Source organism: Dermacentor andersoni, chromosome 7 (assembly GCF_023375885.2).
Source record: "Dermacentor andersoni chromosome 7, qqDerAnde1_hic_scaffold, whole genome shotgun sequence".
NCBI classification, from domain to species: Eukaryota; Metazoa; Arthropoda; class Arachnida; order Ixodida; family Ixodidae; genus Dermacentor; species Dermacentor andersoni.
This window is the reverse complement of record NC_092820.1, coordinates 63,992,560-64,011,906: the sequence shown is the minus strand read 5'-3', so window position 1 is coordinate 64,011,906 and position 19,347 is coordinate 63,992,560. Positions and strand designations below refer to the sequence as shown.

Sequence of the window (19,347 nt, the reverse complement as noted above, 5' to 3'; positions counted from 1 at the left end):
GTCTCTGCTTGCTTCACGCCCTTTATTACCATCCACACTCCATGCATTCCCTATTAAATCCATCCTTACGTACACCATCTGGCTTAAGCCACAGTCGTCCCATAGCAAACATTAACACCCGATCATCTGCCACGAACACTTCATTCTTCCCCGGTGCAATAACCCATTGTAACCATCTCCCAGAACATATCGTGTCAAGCACTGACCGTAAAACGTTCCGCGAAATGTTAAATAACCACATTGCCTAATTACCGATCCCACGTACCCTTACTCTAACACGATGTTTCCCTTTTTTCCCAATTGTTCCTGGCTTGTTTTTGTATACTGTTGTTTCTTTACTGTTCTGTACATTTCTTCTAGCATTGTCACAAGGATTAAAGCCCTCCCTAATGTAATGCATCCGGGCCGCTGAGGCGAAAATAAATTAAATGAATGAAATGAAAGAGTTTTCCTCTCAGTAACATCCACATAACCAAGCGCCCTTTCTTTCACGATGCTTACCGCCTCCTTCCTCTAGCAACGTAGTCTGTCAATTATTTCTACTACCTGCAATTCCTGAGATCAAACAGAGCAGTTAGAATAATTGGCTGGGTGACTTCCGCCACAGAGGCATCGCTCATCTTGGGCACTACAAACACTTTGATCGTGTTCGTCCCCGCACTTGCAACAACGCTGACTTGACTTGCATCCTGCACTAATATATGGCCGTATCGCCATCAATTACAGCATTGCAGCAGACGCGATGCCAGAGGTTCAACTCTGAACACAAAGGGCCAGACCTTAATGTTGACGTACAGGAGGTTCCTGCGAATGTTGCAATCACCGATTCTGTTGAGATCCTCTTATTGTCTATCACTGGATTGCAGCCATAAACAGCAATTGCTCCAGTCTCAGAGAATCTCCCTAATGTTTCTGATGGAGACAGATCAGCATCGACACATCTGACTATTTTCTTGGGGCATGCCAGGTGAGCAGGGATGAAGGCACTCACCGGCAGTTGATGCGAACAATCAGCAATTAAGCAAAACCGCGACACAGGTCTGGTCTGGTGATCTGCACACGATACCTCCGCGGCCGAACTGTCTCACTTTTGTGATGGTCTGGTATGCAGAGGTGGCAGCACGGAGAGATTTCTGGATAGCCGGGGGGTTGGTCAACCGTATAGAGCCTCCATTAGAATGAACCAGGGCCACAGCGATGCTGCTCACGCCACTGCGGGTAAACAAATTCATGGATAATTCATCTGTCGGAACAGATGATGTCCAAAGGGAAAAACCCCTGCCGGAAGAGTTTTGGGTCATCAGCCTAGGATGAAGCAGGCGCAAGAATTATAGGAAGCGCAACCATTAAGCCTAGAAAAGTTTAATACCATCCAAAACTTAGCCAAGAAACAGGAGCCGCAGACAGGCCCGAGGAGCGTTCGAACGAAGCCCGAACGGAGCAAGCTGAGAAAGTTAATTTCATCCCCTTTTTCTTCTTTTCAGGTGGCTTCAAGCACGCGCCTACAAATGGCGCTGCAGGGAGCAGCGACGCCCTATATAGGAATAAGCAATGAAGAGTGAGCTACAGTTTTAGAGAGTTTCATCGTCGGATTAAATAAATAATAGAAAACAACATTACAAATTCATTCAAAGATGTTTATGCCATATATTGTCGGACTCAACATTGAAAAGAGCAGTAGATCGGCTATCCTGTGTAACGCAACCTAATGGTGTGGAAAGACCGTATTCCAATATTTCGTACATCCCCTATAGAGAAAGGAAGCAAGGGCTAAACTCAGAATGTAAATAAAAATAAGGCTCGGCGGTTGCAAAGAGTAGCGCTCAGTTGTGTAATCCTAATACGAGCGGCGTATGTGGTAGCGCGGAAGAAACAAGTGTCAAATAATGCATAGAAAAAGATCGAACGCCCCGGCAGGACATTTACACGCACGAGGATTTAAAGTGGAGTCAGAGGAATTCATGTGGGTCGAAAACGCATGATGGCGCGTAGGGCTTTTGGGGTTAACAGGCAGCACACTCCTTGCTCAATTTCAGCCACCTCGCTCGTTCAGACGGCCTACAATTTATCGACACGTGAGAGAAAATTTTACCACGCCTCCTGTCGCAACAGACTCTCAATGAGAAGCCCCAAGCTTAACATGAACTATAACGTGCACTCATAGGCACGTTAGCCACACCTGTCATCGCAGTAATAGAATAAATACCTGGGCGAAATAGTCTGGATACTTCATAGTAACCTGGTCAAAGCATTTGCGCAGTTTGGCATTCTTGTGCTGGGTCCTCTTCTTTGTTCTGCGTGTTTTCTACTATTTACGATCATGTTTTCACTGCTGCTCTCCCTTTTCTACAGAGCGTCCGGAGTCAACGCGAGTATCCTATATATAGGCGGTGGTTCAGAGGACCTGTGGCTGTTTAGCGAATCCCCTAGTAGCTAAGATCATCCTTCACGAGCGCGTGTTACGAACGTGTTGCAAGGGCTGACGCAACTTCCTGCAGAGTTTGCTGTTCTCAGAATAGTCGCGAGTTAGACTTGGGCGTAACACGAGACCGCGTTGTGGGTAGTTCTTGTTAAGCGTAGCTACACGTCTACTAGTGAACTAAATACAGTTGTGGGAGTTATTCGTCTGTCTCGTTTTACAGCTAGCGCCCTGGCGCAAACACCTGCAGCGGGAGCGTCCTCGCGTGTCCGCGAAAGCAAGCTCTAGGAGTAGAGGGGTTGCGTGAACGCTACAGGATCCACAGTGGAGCTGCAGTTGCCTTACTGGTCAACAGCACGTGCCTAGTAGGAATGTTTAGCCGTAGTAGAGAGAGTTCCCTTTGATGAGAGGCCGCGTGTCGGAACTAAGCCGAAATTGCGCATTCACACGGCACGTGCATCCCGTCAACACTTGACGCCGGTGGTGCATATATAATAAGGCTGTCCATGCTATTGTCCTGAGGGAAGCGACACCGAATGCCTTTAGCGCAAGAGAGCGCTCGTTGAAGGAGAACGCTTCTTCCTTAGGAAAGCGTCGATCGATGAGTGCCACACCCGATCAGAGAACAGGCGTACCCTTTCTTGGCGACAACACGACGGTTATTGCTTTTTTTTTTTTTTACCGACGTGAAGAGGCTATATGTTTATAGAACTAGTCTGCGTTTGTAATGTTCTTCAAACGGGCATGGCCTGCTTAACAGTTGTCGAGATATCAGAATGGCTGCCGCATTCGCAACTGTAACTAACTGTAGAAATCACAAAACGAATAAAGAAAGTTTGCTGTGAGTGGTGCCAAGGCACTGCTCATTGCGCGTCTTGGTTTTGCCTGCTGAAACGCTCTGCACTGCGTATGCGCGTTGCGTAATGTCTTTCCTTTTGCGTGAGCTGGCCGTGTTCTTTAAATGGCCTGCTTGTCATGAAGTAGTTCGTACTGTATTGTGTCGCTGATAGCGTGGGCACACTTTAAGTCCTACGCTTCACCGCTAGAAACAAACATCAGGTAGAAGACTCGAGGATTGCCGTGCGTGAGTGCTTTTTGTAGCTCCATGACTTTGTGCTCCTCGGTGTTTTTCTCTCTCTATCGCTTGTAGTAGAGTAGTCGGTGCCTCTGTGATGCGCTAACATCTGCCTACACACATTTAGTGCAAAAAAAATAACATGAAAGAATCTACAAGAACTTGTGCAACATCACTGGATATCATACCCGGGTGGCCGAACACTAAATACATGTAAAGAGCATGATAAGTGAACAGCCTTTTCTAAGTGAAATTCCCCGTAAATATGCGCAAGTAGCGAATTCACCTGATGATTTATATGTCGCTAAACGAAAAGGCAAGTGAGAATAAAAAACACAGACAACAGACTGCCGGTAGCACTTGAGCCAACAAACTACGCATGGCACGTTCTGCGCCTTACGCAGTACACGTGCTGTGCGCCCCCCTACCCCTTTTCTTTCTCGCCTTAAGAGGAAGCTTTAGCTCGACTGCTCCTCTCTAAATACATGTAAGAGGAGAATTCGCTTTTCTCGGCAACCATCGCACCAAATTTGACGAGGTTTGTTGCATTTAAAAGAAAAACTTAAATTCTACTGACTGTTGGTGTCGAATTTTTGAGTTAAGTTGTACATTTTTTATCAAATATCCGCAAAAATCGGAAATTTTCAAAAAACGAAACTGTCAAGTTTACAACTCTGTAACTAAACAATGAAAAAGGATAATACAATACTGTGTATTTCATCAAATACCCTATCTAAAGCGGACAAAATTGATATGTTACACATGAATATAAATAATTTAGTAATTCGGAAATACAGCTTTCGCAGAACCCTTGTAATCGACGTAACAAATTCACGTAAGATGTAAAAATAACACACAGAATTTGTCCGCTCTGAATGACCTAATGGATGCCATTTACAGAACTGCGATATCGGTTCTTGGGGCAGAACTATGAATTTGTAAACTTCGTGCTTCTATATTTTTCAAACGGTAAGATATTTGAAAATCGTTTTAAGAAAATTCAAGCCCTAAATCGAAATTACGCTTCCAACAGTCACTACAATATAATGTTCTCTTTCAAATGCAACAAATTTCATTAAGATCGGTCCAGGGGTTATCTCATAAAAACGTTTTTTCCGTTTTACATGTATCTGAATAGGCCGCGTTGGAGTTGGGCCTGAGCTAAAGCTTCTTCTTAAGTATTAGCATGAAAGTATTAACCTTAGCATTGGAAGCGTCACCGACCGCCACGGAGTACACTTAACTACCAGGACACGGTAGGAGTTATAACGCCTTGAACCAACCAATGATGGCTCATTGGCCAGTTCCCTACTCTCAAGATTACGTACTGCGGTTCGCGTGCTGTTGAGAGGATCTTGAACATATACGGCCATTGTCGTAAGTGGCACTTGTTATTACTCGCAAAGGTAGGTGCAATGCATCTAGACAAATGCAGAAAAAGTAGACTCAACGATAGCCATCGGCGCAGCCAAGTAGTAGAGAACCACACGCGTCATGAAGACGTTGTACTTGATCTGTCCGATAAGTTATTTCGGCCCCAGCTGTACAAGAGATCTTTCATTTCCAATTTCTTTGTCATCTATAAATATAACGGGTGTCACGACTACAGCTGTTATTCACGTGTATAGCATATATATTCAATAAATTAAGTGAATTTCCTCTAAAGTTCTAGTGTGGTAACTCCGTGTGTGGTTGAAACAGTTAATGATTAAATTTTTCTCCTAATGCCAGATAAATACTTGGGTATAAGGTATCCGTAGCTACTTTCAAAAATATTCATTTTATAAGGGGCCCGTCCATTACGTCAAAACTTTCTTTCACTACACTATCATTTCTGTGTTTTCTTGTAATTGCTTTCTATTATACCAGCTGAAGTATTCCATACTAGAGGCGATTATGCATATAAAAGGTGAATTTGTCATCTCTAATTAAGGTTACATGCATGCACGTGCGGGTAAATTTTTTTTTGCGACACTAATGATGGGGAAGTTATTACCAATCCTTGTTGTGCAATACTGACCAAGTATTTCTTCAGGCAAAAGCGTAATGTTAGGAGCGCGCCTTCTCAAACTTAGTCACATTGCTGATATGCGCTCGAAAAAAAGTAACTAAAATACTCATTCAAGGGATGCTCACGATGAGTAAAATGCAGAATTGGTGACTGCGCCCAAATTGATTAGTAACCTAAAGGCAAATACTAAGTCGGCGTGGGCTGTTTAAACAACATTCCAGACACCTCGCCACGCTTGTTTCCGTGCCAAGAAAAGACTTAGTTTACGAGAAAATTGTGTGTTAATTGTGCGAATGCTTTTTTTTCGAAACTCATACCTCCCGCCACCCTGCCGGGGGAGTGGTGACGTTGCATGCGCGATCACCACCCCTTGCTGCTGTCGGGAACATCTAGTAACGTTGACCGTCGGGGAGTAAAATTGCGCACGACAGAGGGCGGCACGGATTTTCGCACAAAACGCAAACGCGCGGCTACACTGTAAACAAAAGTTAGCCGACATTGGGGTTTTTGCGGCTCATGAGCTTTGAAGACTACCTTGCACCAGAAAATTACTCTGGCATGAGGCAGTAAAATGCGTTACATTACATCGTTTTACTACCATCTCTGAGAAACGTAGTAAAAGGATGTCATGAGCCGGCTTTACGACGTACGGAGTTTTAGATCACGTGACCAAAAACCATCTATTGAGAGTTTAAAACCACGTGATCTGGAACCAACCTGAAGATCACGTGATTAAATACTACCACTTTACTCCCCAAGGTCTCGATCATTGCAAGCTCCGCCCAATCCAGTTAAGCCTATGCTCGGCGACAGGCACGGCCGCGGCAGAAATAGCAAAGATCGATGCCGTGGCGGTGCATCCACCAGCGGAACGGCAGAACGTTGGAAACTTAGAACGTATGTACGTCGCGTAAGAGGTGCCTCAAGTGGACGCGGCTTCCTGCCGGCGCGCCGCCCGTTGCACGACCGACGAGCCAATCGACTGCATTGCGTCAGTGCGAACTCATCGAAAAATAATGTTCCGATTCCGCTCTGCACGGCGAACCGGCGTGGCCATGCTCGCATTCAGCGACAAAAATCGCCTCAAGAATCGTTCCTGGACCGATCCTCTCTACGGCAGGTAAATATCTTGCCGTTCGCGAGGGATACCGCCATCGGCCGGCAGCCTACAAACGGCGAGTTGTCGCGTCTGCTGCTCCGGCCTGAAGCAAGCGTGTCGGTCAAAGTTCATTGCCAAGCACAAGCCCACTTTTTCATGCTTCTACGAGCTAGAAAACGACTGTCTCTTGTCCACTTTGAAGCTGTGAACGGAATCGTCACGACCCACTGTAGCACAAAATAAACAAAACGTTGGTAAGTTGTAGTGACAGTCAATGGAAAGCCTCACGCACTAGAAGTAGATGCGATCATGTCGAGCGGTCTCACCAATTCAAGATGAGGGCATATAATCTCGTAAACACGACAGCTAGCGCTGTAGGAAGCGTGTATACGAGCGGTGATCATGAATTTGTGCTCAGTAGGCGTCAAAGAAGCCCGTAGGCCATCCACTATTGCAAGCAGACAGAGCTGCACGGACGGCGCGCTGATGGGCTCGTGTTCGCCAGCTAAAGCGGGAGACACACGGCCCGATTCGGTGTCCGATCCGGCGTCCAACGCGCCTGAACGGCAGCCGGAATCGAGGTGTTTTGCCGTGCCGAACCGCCGGATCGGACGTCCGGCGTGCGACCAACCGGGCAAATTTTCATCGTCTGATGTGTCCGACAACCGCACTGACCACACCGTCGTTTGGCCGCAGTTAATGTGACGTTCTCTGACGTTCCTTCCACGGAGGTGGCGCTGGCAGGCCGGTTTCTCGCCGTCTTTTTCCTTGCCTGCTGCAGTTTGTTGCCGACACGAAATAGTTACCAGTTCAATAAAGTTATCTCGAACGTGTGCTTATTATGCAAAACAGCGCCTAGTACACTAGCACTAAGCTACCGTCGAAATCGGGAGCCGCGACGCGAGGGCCTTTCCGCGGACAAACAGCACACGCCGACCGTCTGAGCGAGGCTGCTCGCTTCGCTTGCACGTTTGCCCTTCGCAACGACTGCGTCGAGTAAACCAATTGTATTTAATTACGGGCTACCTAAGTGCACAGCGTTAATTGTTTTGGCAAAAATAAGCCCTCTTCATCGAGCTCGGGCTGAATCAAGCGCCGTCGGCCGCAGCGTCCGCCTAGCTATGCCTGCCGGCCGTATCGCTGGCTGTCACCGGAGCCGGCAGTGGACAACGCGCCGTCGTGAAGTGTTCTGTCATTTGCAGGGGCATAATTTTATTGACAGTATTCACGTAAAGCGAAGCAGTGTTGTGCAGAGTTGTTTATATTGCGTTTCTCGACGTGAATATGTACTCCAGCGGGGGGGGGGAGGGGGGGGGGGGGCTGGATCTGGGCGGAGCTTACGCGCCGCTCGACCGTTCGGATACACGCACGTTGGATCGGACGCCAAATCGTACCGTGTGTCCCCTGCTTAAAGCTCGCTCATGGTTCGGCGTAAGTCCCTGTATATTCTTTATAAATAAGGAAGCCTACCTAGGCACTGTAAACCCAACAATTGGGGCCTAAATGCCTGCCCTCCTCCCAGCTGCGGCTTCGTTTGAGCGACAAAGTCCGATTTCGAAGGCCGTGCTTTTGTAAAATGCATGCCACTGAAGCGGTTGCGAATCTTGAAGGCGACATCCGCTTCATTTTTTTTTTTTTTTAATATATACAGTACATTTTCTTAAACTTCGTATAAAAAAGTGCATATTTATACAAAGTTAACACTTTTGGACCCAAGAAATTTGTTAAAGTGTCCCTACCGATTGTAGTTAGGAAAAAACACGTAATTTTCTCATTTACGATACATTTTTCTAAAAACCGTAGAGTGGCGCCACTGCAGTATTTGTTTGGTCGACGTACCACGTTGGTTGTAGTGAATGCACCTTGCAGTAAGGCGGTATTTGAGTTATATTTTAGAAGTGCCTAGACAAAATCTGCTCCTTGTCGTGTGCAGTAACCATCGCAAACCCTCCGGACTTGTGTAACGCCGTTAGTTCGCCGTGTGTTTCGTGCGATCTACCAGTGTCGACAGTGAGTGTCTTACTATAGCGCCCGTCCGAGCTGCCTTTGTTCTGCCGAGCTGCCTGCCCGCGCTCTCGTGAAAAGTCTGGTACTGGAGCTTCGAATCGTAGTGTATGGAAGACTGTTGAAGGTTGTGCTTTTGTGGAGCTGGAGTTCATCGGAAGTTCTACAGTGCTTGCGCCAGAAAAACGTCGGTGCCTCGGTACCTTTGAGACGAAGGAGCGTTGGCCAAGTCTTTTTGAAAGGTAAGCAAGTTTGGCCCTTGCGCGCATTCTTGAACTTATGATTTACGTAATGAACGTTGTGTAACTAGTTAGAGCAACGCGCTTTCTGATCGTAGGTTGACCGTCTTGCTGTGCACATTTAGCAAACAATTTCACGAAGGCTTCCTCTGATGTTACAGCGTACTTGCATTCTGCTGTAAAATATATGCTACCCGCCTTGATTGCTATGCCTGAATGGGCACACAATTATGAAAACACTGAAAGTTGCTGTTCGTTCGGTAGTTTTCTGGCAAGAAGTTATTCGTTATATATGCATTCCCGCAAGTACAGTACATGTGTAATGTATCCGTCGATGTATCATGGGCTTCGCGCGTTGGCACACGATTCCTATGTTTGACGCTTAAGCAGATAGAAGCTTGTATGAAGATTTTTCTATGTATACAGTTTGGTTTGGATGACCACGTCGCGAGAACCTGTGTATTGTTTATGTTCTTGAGTGTCTTCGCGTATTTGTCTTCTATGTTGCAGACCCGACATAGGCCGATATTACAGTAACGAAGTTTATTTTTAATCGAGACATTTCAGACACCGGCCTTTAAGAAAGACATAGACCAACCAATTCTTACGAACGGGATGCCAGCTCTTGCAATCGTAGGTTATACGGCAGTGCGTAATAAAGTAAGGACTGCGATTTTGTAGCGATACTTACCCCTCGATTCTATACCACTCTTGTCGCCCACCGCAAACGGCCGGCTGTTCCAGTACGTAGCACGGGCCGGGGCGACGGTCAAACCACTAACGAATAACGAAAAGGAATAGCATCGCTACAAAATCGCGATCTAGCTTTCAGAATGCTTTTCATGTGCTTAATATTTTTGTTTAATCCAATGCGCCACGTTTTACTGCATATTTGAGTTTTGTTTTTGATTGTCCTGGTAGCCTGTTGTTGCTGATTTCGTTCCTTTCTGAAACTTCGCCTGTTACAAAATATCAGTGTAACCTCCTTAGATATAACAAAGAGACATTTGTGCAACCAGACGCAAATTCATGCAGCTGGCTGTGTGAGGCTCTCTTTGCAATTCCACATGACACTGGTAAATCACAAATTCCCAGGTTCACAACACAATACATTAAACATTTCTTACTTTTGAAGGCTATGCGGATTCTGGAGGCATCCCTACATCAAGCAGGAACCTGCTGCACTGCTGGAAGCTGGACAGCACGACAATAAAGCACGTGATCTGTGTGCTTTCTCAAAGGTGCGTACAAAACTGGCGCTGCCTTTCGAGTTGTAGGATACATTTGTGTAATATGCAATCATTTTACTGTATTGCCATTTTCAGGATTTCTAGTGGCTGATCACGAATTTTATGTTTTGGTGGAGTGCCCTCAGTTTAATGAATTTACCTAAAGTAGCCTCCTCTGAGTTAAATATAATTGGACGCTTGAGTAATTATGCCTTATATACTCCATATAGACTATATTAATCTAGCCAAAATGCCTTTTTAAGAACCATGAATTGAGGTTTCGTGTCTCGAAAAATGCGTTGTACCGCCTAAAGACATGGTTTAGGCAAAAGTGCCTTAAGCAATGCTTTCGCACAAAAGTTGTATCATCAAGAGTTTCATAGAAGCCTGTGTGGTCGGTATGAAACATGACAAAGAAAGACATAGACCAACCAAATACAACATTAAAAGCAATACATTTTGGCTTCCATATGGAAGCCTTGTTCACAATAAGGCTAAAAAAAGTGGAAGTGCATATTTAATTAAGTAAGTTTTAGCATAAGATGGGCGTGGGCTCCTTGGTTTCAGATAAACGTGTGTCCTGTTGATTGCATCTCCAGGGAATCCGGGTACAGGCATGGCTTCCAATTTCTTTCCTGGCCGATTATGCTAGACACTATCCAGTCACTATTGTGTTTAGTCATTGCTGCATGCTCTGCCAAAGCATTTGATGCCACTCTTTTCTCATCCACGTAGTTCTGATGTTGGCGTAGCCATTGTGTAAAGTTGCCCATCGCCCTAATGTAGATAGTATTCATATACACATGTTATGTTTCAAAGGTCAGAATTCATGTCAGTAAAATTTTTGATACGGGTTGTTACTGGGATGGCTACCTCGTTGGGTTAGCATGGCTTGTCACTGGGATTGCTCTCTTGTTTGTTTAGCTTCTTGTCGGGTTCTTATGGATTTGATTTTGTGCACAATGAGATGTTACACACACACCTTGCATATACATGAAAAAAAGGTTTACAGCAGAGATAACATATATGCATGGGCATATATATGTGTCAATAAAATACCCGAGCCTCATTTCTGCCTACAGAAAAAGAAGTTATTTCTCCTCGAGGGCATGACTGCTTCCAATAATGAACCTCCAAGGGAAGGTTTTCTCTAATTCCCATTTTTGATATCTACATGCTTATGTGGCATGTACAAACTGGACGAGTGGTCTAAATTTTAAATTTGAGTAATAATTGCAATAAATGACTCATTTCACCTGTCTTCTAATGACTCTAAAATTCTATGCTTCTACCTTGCCAAACCTTTTATGAAATTAGTTTGATGAGGCCCAATATACAGGGCTTTCTAAATTGAAGGTATCAGTACCTATTAAAGACTGTGCTAACTGTGAAAATGCTGCTTGTGTATGTGGTTTATTCATTTCTCAGACAAAAGCTTTACACCCAAGTGCAGTCAGTAAATCGAAAACAATTGCGTCTTGTTCAATAGTTCTCGAGCACTTGTGCGTCACTATAGTCGGATACAACTTTAGAAAAAAGGGGAGGCCCCGCCCAGATGACTGAAGCGCGACGTCTGATTGCCTCCGCGACTAAAATAATCCCGCTCGAAAAATCGTGCTTCGGAAACGCGCAATTCTCGGTATAAATAAAGACTTTGATGACTGGATTAGTAGAGCTCTCATGTGCTACAGCACATGCCAGATCGCGACAGAAAAATAACCCCGTGCCTTCCACAACGCTGCCCGTCGTCTGCTCTTTAGCTTCATTGCAAGTGGCAAAAGTAGAAAGAGCAACTCTGCATGGCATTTGTGCTTGTTTACATGTACACGGCACATTTACTACTCCTGTTCCGAGCTTCAAATGAATCAGTTGCTACTGAACAAGTACTTATATAAAACAATGCATTTATCGCAACCATTACAAACCCAAGATGCTCAGTGTCAGCGAAAGCACCGGGTTAAAGGTGAGGAGGGAGGTCAAAGCTTCGCATATTTCGGGTGGCAAACTGTCGACACCCTCGTGAAAACGCCCACGAAATGTGGAGAAAAGAAGAAGCAGCACGAAGTAGGACACATGTGCGCTGAGGTCGTGTGCACGATTTCTTTCACCACAACGAGATACCGACGATCGAGAAGATCACTAACGAGTTCTCGAAGCGTATGTGGTGTTATGTTTGTGCCCTGGGATTTGCCTGACGGAAGGCCAGTGCTATGGTTTGTCGACCGTGGAGGCAGCATTCATCCCTGCATGGTGCCTGCCTGCTTCGGACACGACTACGTGCACGGCTCGGGTTTCCTCGCGGCTGCACGGCGTCCACGATGGAAGCAGCCACCGGATCACGGACTGCTTTTCAGCCCCTCCCCGTCCCGGCAGCAATGCAACCCCCCCTCCCCCTCGTTTGTCCGGCGGCGCCCGCACCACAAACGACTCTCGCTGTGTTGGGGACAGTTTCCAAAGGAGGGCTGTGTTTCGACCCAGTGCCTTGCAGTTGGTTTCCTTTGTCCTATGCGGGCCATAAAACTTGACCGGCGCACCATTCTGACCGACCGCCAAATCGTCCCGACGCCGCAGCGCGGTTCAAGGAAGCGCCGGCCACCGAGAGCGGCATTAGGACCCCGGAGGCTGCCCGGACCCTCTCTCTCTCGACCTTGTTTCGTCCTTGGGGACTGTCTGGGGGATCTTTGGACTGAGGGGTGTTATTTAAGCAGCTTGCAGCCGCTCTGTTGGTCTCTGTCCTGATAACGACGACAACATGTAAACATTGTATAAGGAATTATTCGCAGAGAAAACTCTCCTCGTCTCTGACTCTGCGTGAAGCGAGGTCCAGACCTCCTGCCAGCCACACATACCTCGGCAAACGCAACAATGGATCTCCCATCACTGAAGCGGTGTACTGTGTGTCAAGCACAGCAGCCAAGCATTCTCCCGTGGCCTCTCAAATAAATAAGCAGTTCATTTGATGACATATTCCTTTTAATGGAAGCCCAATTCTGAAGAAGCAACGTCCTGCACAGATCATGCTCAATATAAGCGTTGGCATGGAAACGTGCTGAAACCGGAAAATCTGAATGCAAATGCAGTTATTAATCCTGAATAACTATGTGGGGTCCGAAATGCTCATTCGGGCATCCACTGTCCAGCTTCACACGAAAAAGCAGTAGTCAACGTGAATGAAATTGACAGCCACTCTTAGCAGCCTGCACGCCAAAGCACATTGTGCTTTGCGTGCAGTTGTGCTGCCCCTACTGTTTTTTCCAGCCCGTTGAGATGAATAATGCCAATGTCAGAAGGCCCAATACTCTATTGGGCAGCCACCTATGAGCATGACGGGCCCTGTGATGAAATAACAGTCATCAGGGCACGCTTCAAAGGCACCCTTAGCAGTCTGCACGTCAAAGCCCAGTCAAGCCGTCACCACTGTTGGTGAAACGGCAGCAATCAATGCGAGAATGACAGCCACTGTTGGCAGCTTGCATGCAAACACACATTCATGTGGTGGCATTGTTTATTTTGGTTACCTGGCCTAGGCAAGTAATGCGAATATGACAACAATTATCAAACATCATTAGCTTAGTTAGGCCCAATATACTCAGTCGGGTAGCTATTAATAGTAGTAGTCGAGGGCACGCTTGAAAGGCACCATTAGCAGTCTGCACGTCAAAGCGCAGTCAATCCGTCGTCACTGTTGGTGAAATGGCAGCAATCAATGGAGAATGACAGCCACTGTTGGCAGCTTGCATGCAAACACACATTCATGTGGTGGCATTGTTTATTTTGGTTACCTGGCCCAGGCAAGTAATGCGAATAAGAGAACAATTATCAAACATCATTAGCTTAGTTAGGCCCAATATACCCAGGCGGGTAGCTATTAATAGCAGTAGTCAAGGGCACGCTCAAAAGGCACCATTAGCAGTCTGCATGTCAAATCACAGTCATACCGCAGCCATTGTTGTATTTGTTTATCTGACCGGGCAAGTAACACCAATGTAAGCACAATTATTCACCCTGAATAGCTCTGCTAGCATTGTGCTAAAAAATGCTGAGTGAAGTTGAATGTGTTTTATTGAGGCAATTATTTAATTCACAAGCCATCGGCATGTCGATCAACGGCCAGGTTCAGACAATGTCATTTGTGAAGTAATAAAGGGTGAAAGTTGCAAAAGCTCTGAGTGCACTGCTTTGCTGGGCTCCATTCACTGAATAATGTCTTTGCAACGGCGAAAGCGTCAGACAGAAATCACACCCCACTGCCCATTGTTATTCGTGCTGAAAATTTTCACCATCATATGTGATAGGCAGTGAAACCGTTTGTTTACTAAGACTGCATGCATGAAAAATTCAACAGCATAGCAAGGTGTTTCACAATATGCAGCCTTTCATGTGCACTTCTGGCTAGCTGCCACATGCACTGACGCATAAACATGAACAGAGGTAAGAGGCACAGTTACTGTGCAACCCACATGACGCTTTTAAGAAAATGTATCTCTAAACCTTTTTGTTTTGATAGGCGATAAAAATTTGTTTTGATTTTGAGCAAGTTGGTTAGTCACATTGCAGCAACAGCACAAGAAACAAGGACAGAAAACGCAGCGAGTAGGCAGATTGAGAAGACGAGGTAGACCAGCGAGAAAGGTTTTAATGAGATGGAAGAGGCCAGTTGTGCAGTGTACAGGAGTTAGTGCTTTGAATGAGATTGGCTAATGAAAATGTGTAAAGACTTTGCTGAAAGAAAACTAGCAAAAACAAATGCTAATATAAAATAAAAGGACAAATATGAGTAAGTGCAAACACGCATGGAAGCAGGAACGCTGGCAACACAACTTATGCGTGACTGTGCCACAGCACGCATTCTACAGCTTGCGTGCGCGGTGAGCACTGGTGGAAAGAAATCAATCGACGGTGCTATACACAACGCTCGAACACCGCTGTTAGACGCTCGGCTATCTCACTGTTGACAACAATCATTCATGCTAAGTTGACGGCGACAAATCTTTGCATTGGAGGCTTCTTTTGCAAATATTTTCTGTTGAGACGCTCGTAGGTTTGTTTCATGCACGCACGCTTTTCTAATTTCTCCTCAGAATGGTTTTGCTCCATCACTTTACCCCGTCCGACGGAAAATGCAGCGACACGGTACACAAACTCACCCGCAGCTGACAGCAGGCACCAGACTTTGGAAAACTTTTCTTGTCCTAACTTCATTGGGAGCGAAATAAAAAACATGGAACAAACAGGCAGGATGTGTGTATGCAGCAGTCACCAAGACATCCTGTTTTCAGGCAAAGCATAGCGCAGCATCAGCAATGCTCGCTGCAATGTTTCTTCGCCGGATCACGGCTTAGAATACACGCACGCAGCACAGATGCCGCATCGTAAGCTCGCAGTAATATTTCCGGCATGATAGACAATGACAAACTGTTTGGGAATTCACTGTGACGAGGCATTGACGCGCACAGCTGACGCGACTTGGCCTAGTTCGAAGCCCGGGCGGCCATCTTCTCCGACGGTGGGCCACCGGCCGTCCGGCGCATGACATCAGTCCAGAGTGCGCAACCATTAGTGGATGCTTGTGTGCATCCGCCTCGGAGGAGTAAACGCCCCTGTTTTTCTAAAGTTGTATCCGACTATAATCGAGCACAGCTTGACCCTTGGCCTAATACTAAATCAGGCTTGAAGCTTTCAATGTCTGCTAATCGCCAGAACAGCACCAGATCTCATTCTGTGCCAAGGGGTGGAACGCATTCACTTAGAGCTAGGCAGATGAATGTCTTTCTTTCGCATTGAAGTTCCCAATACTTTCTAGTCTTAGGTGAAAGTACACAGCTCAGCACAACGCATGTATGGTATACGTAAGGGTACTTTGTTCTTTAAACCATATCAACAAGAAGCAGCTACTTCCGTTTTTGCAAACCTTACCCTATTTCCTAACCTTTCCTTGATCAAAAGTGTAGAAAATTAATCTGTGCTTGTTCTATTGTTTCACAGGTAGACATCGGCGACGGTGTATATGTTGAAAAGTGCCTGCTGAAGAGGCTGCGCCTGGATGCTAACAACTCAGGCTTTCAGTTCGCGGGGGGCCTCCTTAAGGCTCCTTTTACAAAAGAAGAGGTTGAAGGGAGGCGCTACACATGGATGCGCAGCGATTGTTTGTGACATCGTCACTGCTGGCAGGCCTGGCCTGCCTTTTCGCTTCGTTCTGGGTCTTCCACGTTATCTACTCGAAAAGGCCCACAGGGTTTTGACATTTATTGAGCACTGCTTTCTGGATTTGAGCTACACAAAGCTGCAGGTGAAAGCATTGGATTTAGTCAATATTTACAAGAACTATTGCTAGGCAAAAAAATTTTCAGATGCATATCCTCAAGAAAGTTTCTGTAAAAATTATTTTGCCTAACAAAAGCACTCGTGGGTTCTGTGGCTGGCAGCTTGCCCAAGCCATGTAGCACAGTGCTTGCTTTAAAGGGACACGAAAGGGAAAATTTATTTGAGCGTTATTAAATCATTTTTCTACAACACCGAAAAAACAACTCCCTCCATGAGAATTGGCTTGATAAGCCAGATAACTTGCAAAAACGAAAACTGGTGTCGCCACCACCACCTTATAATTCCTGCACCAGCTCGCTGTGATATGGAATTTGACGGTGTCTGTTCGGGTCTAGCTAATGTTCTACTGGCCAATATTGATGAATTCTGTTGTAAAGGTGTCAAAGAATATACTTAGTTGAAGTATGACTCCACACTGATGTGCTGGCACTGAATAAAACTTGAAAGTTAAATCTTCATTTTCTCATCTATTAATCCGCTTATTGCCACAATGTTCATGAATACATTTCTGAAAGATTGTTTTATCAGTCTAAAATGATTTATTGTTTCTCTTTAGTATCTCTGTAATGGACCTTTAGCAACAATATGTGTGTTAGTTTGCGACAGGTATTCTCAGCGGGGGCAAGAGCACCAGCAGCATGCTCAGTGATTCTGTACCAACTGATAATTTGAAGGATGTCCTGTGCCACTAGGGTTAGGCCAACATGGCTCTGTGTTAATCACCACAAGTGTATTATGCAAAACTTAATGGCCCAGAAATTGGTAATTCAGGGGGGAGTTGAATTAGCTGTTTATTTTTTTTTTTCTTTAGCATGGACTTCTCACATTACACTTTGTCACAACGCATTCACTTTAAAGTAACTGTGAAGAATAAGGTGGTTTGGTATTCAGACATGCCTTCTGTGTGTAAACAGTGTTAGATGAGCAATACAAAGATACACCATAGATGCTGACTGGCAACATGAAGGGGTTTGAGGGCAGCTACGAATATACATCCTTGTAGTCGTACCTATAGCACTATGTTCAATTTGTCACACAAGCATATGGCATCCATCACAACTGCATGCCTAGAAAGAGGCAAGGGCAACACACTCAATTACCTTTTATTCTATCTAAGAAGCACTACAATATTTAGGCAACGAAATTGACATCTGGCTTGTACCCATAAGTACTGCAATACAGTTGTATAACATGTTCCTCTTGTGTGGAAAAAGGGCTGCATACGTTTTCTTGGAGCACAAGGGGGAGTGGTATCAGTTAAAGCCCCTCCATCCACGCGCCACTGCCGCTTTCTTAAGTAGCGACAACCTTTGTTGTGCGCCGCCTTTTCCCCTCACATCAAATCCGGTTCCAGCATTTCCAGTTTCAAAGTTTCCAGTTCCGGCGTTACCGCTTCCTGGAGTTGTGCTGCGGGAATTTCCGCTTTGACTGCCGATGGTGAGATGCCCACGCGTGCTTAGCAGAGCTGTGGTAGTCACCATGAGAAGAATGCAAAGGCGACAAGCTGTTGTATTCCCCTGAAGTAGTAATTCGCGGTCGCTGTTTTCTAAATGCACGAAAAATGGCAGTGGTCTCCAAGCGCCCAGGCACTACATTCCACTGTACGTTGTCTCGTGGCACAACCCATCGCAGGTTGACGCGAAACAGCGAACACGATCAGATCGCTGGTTACAATAGGCGGTGGTACTTGGATGGAATCGCATTCACAGTTTAAACCGCAGCTGGTGCAATTAAAGCCTTTCCATCGACGCGAAAGTAAACAACGTTAAGAAAAACATAGCGTTACTTCCACTCGGAGCAGGAAGCTGCAGGTACGGAAGTTCCGCTTGACGCTGGAAGCTAAGGGGGCGAGTGGCAGAGGAACGTGGAGGAAGAGGGTAGGTTGGCGGTACTTAACCTGGTCGGCGGAAACGTGTATGGAGGGGCTTTAGTATCAGTTAATGGCTGTTTTCACATATATGTTTTGTCGTGTGTATTAGCAATCACCACTTTCCTTATCTGAGTGAGGTCATTTTTTAGAAAGTTTGAAAGTTTATAGAACATGTTGCTCATGGTTGTTGCAGTTTTCTTCCTAACTATCCATTCATTGCACTGTGCACCCATGTCTTGGGCAACTAGCTGTTTGAAGGTCAGCATGCTGTCGATGGGTCTAATGATAATCTCTAGTGCCCTCTCATTTGCTTGTTGCAATACTTAAGAGTTAGATTTTGTATATTGTGTCACTTGTTTATTTTCACTGTACTTTAGTTTCACTACATCTTGAAGGTGTTGTGATAGTTTTTCTTTTGCGATGAAAGATAAGGTGGGCAGTTGCCGACACTAATGTTTCGCTGGGGCAGTAATGGTCATTAGCAGCAGATGCTAGCTGCCCTTAAGTGCAATGTTTTTATGTTGCATAGTATTGTTCATGATCCATTGAATGCACTGCACGCGCATGTTGTGGACAACTGCCTGTTTGAAGAAATTATCTGCATATTCAGTGGGTCAAATGTGAACATCTCTACTGCTGACTTAGCTTCATTACATCTTGAATGTGTTGTGATAGTTTTTATTTTGCCGTGACAGATGTGGTGGGCAGTTGCCGGCACTAATGTGATAGTACGAATGCTTGCTGTATTTACCACATGGTTGTTTCATTTCGTCTGAGGCAGTAGTGGCCGTTAGCAGCAGATGTCATTTGGCCTTAAGTGCAATATTTTTATGTTGCATAGTTTTGTCCATAATCATCCATTGAATGCACTGCAGACCCATGTTCTGGACAACTGCCTGTTTGAAGGAATGATCTGCATATTCAGTGTGTCTAATGTGAACATCTCTAGTACTGCCTGTGTATTTGTGAGTTAGATTTTGTATTGTGTGTCATTTTGTTTTCGCTGTGCTTTAGTTTCACTACATCGTGAATGGGTTGATGGTTTTCCTTTTGCAGTGAGAGATATGATGGGCAGTG

The 19,347-nt window shown here is 45.5% G+C and overlaps 1 long non-coding RNA gene across 1 annotated transcript; it reads left to right on the top strand.

Moving 5' to 3' along the window:
* Positions 1–7,922: 7,922 nt before the first annotated feature.
* LOC140219417 (uncharacterized) lies at positions 7,923–16,913 on the top strand. The gene is made up of 3 exons (XR_011895675.1): positions 7,923–8,850; positions 9,983–10,088; positions 16,062–16,913. It is a non-coding gene; the product is annotated as an uncharacterized lncRNA (long non-coding RNA).
* The last annotated feature ends 2,434 nt before the right edge of the window (positions 16,914–19,347 follow it).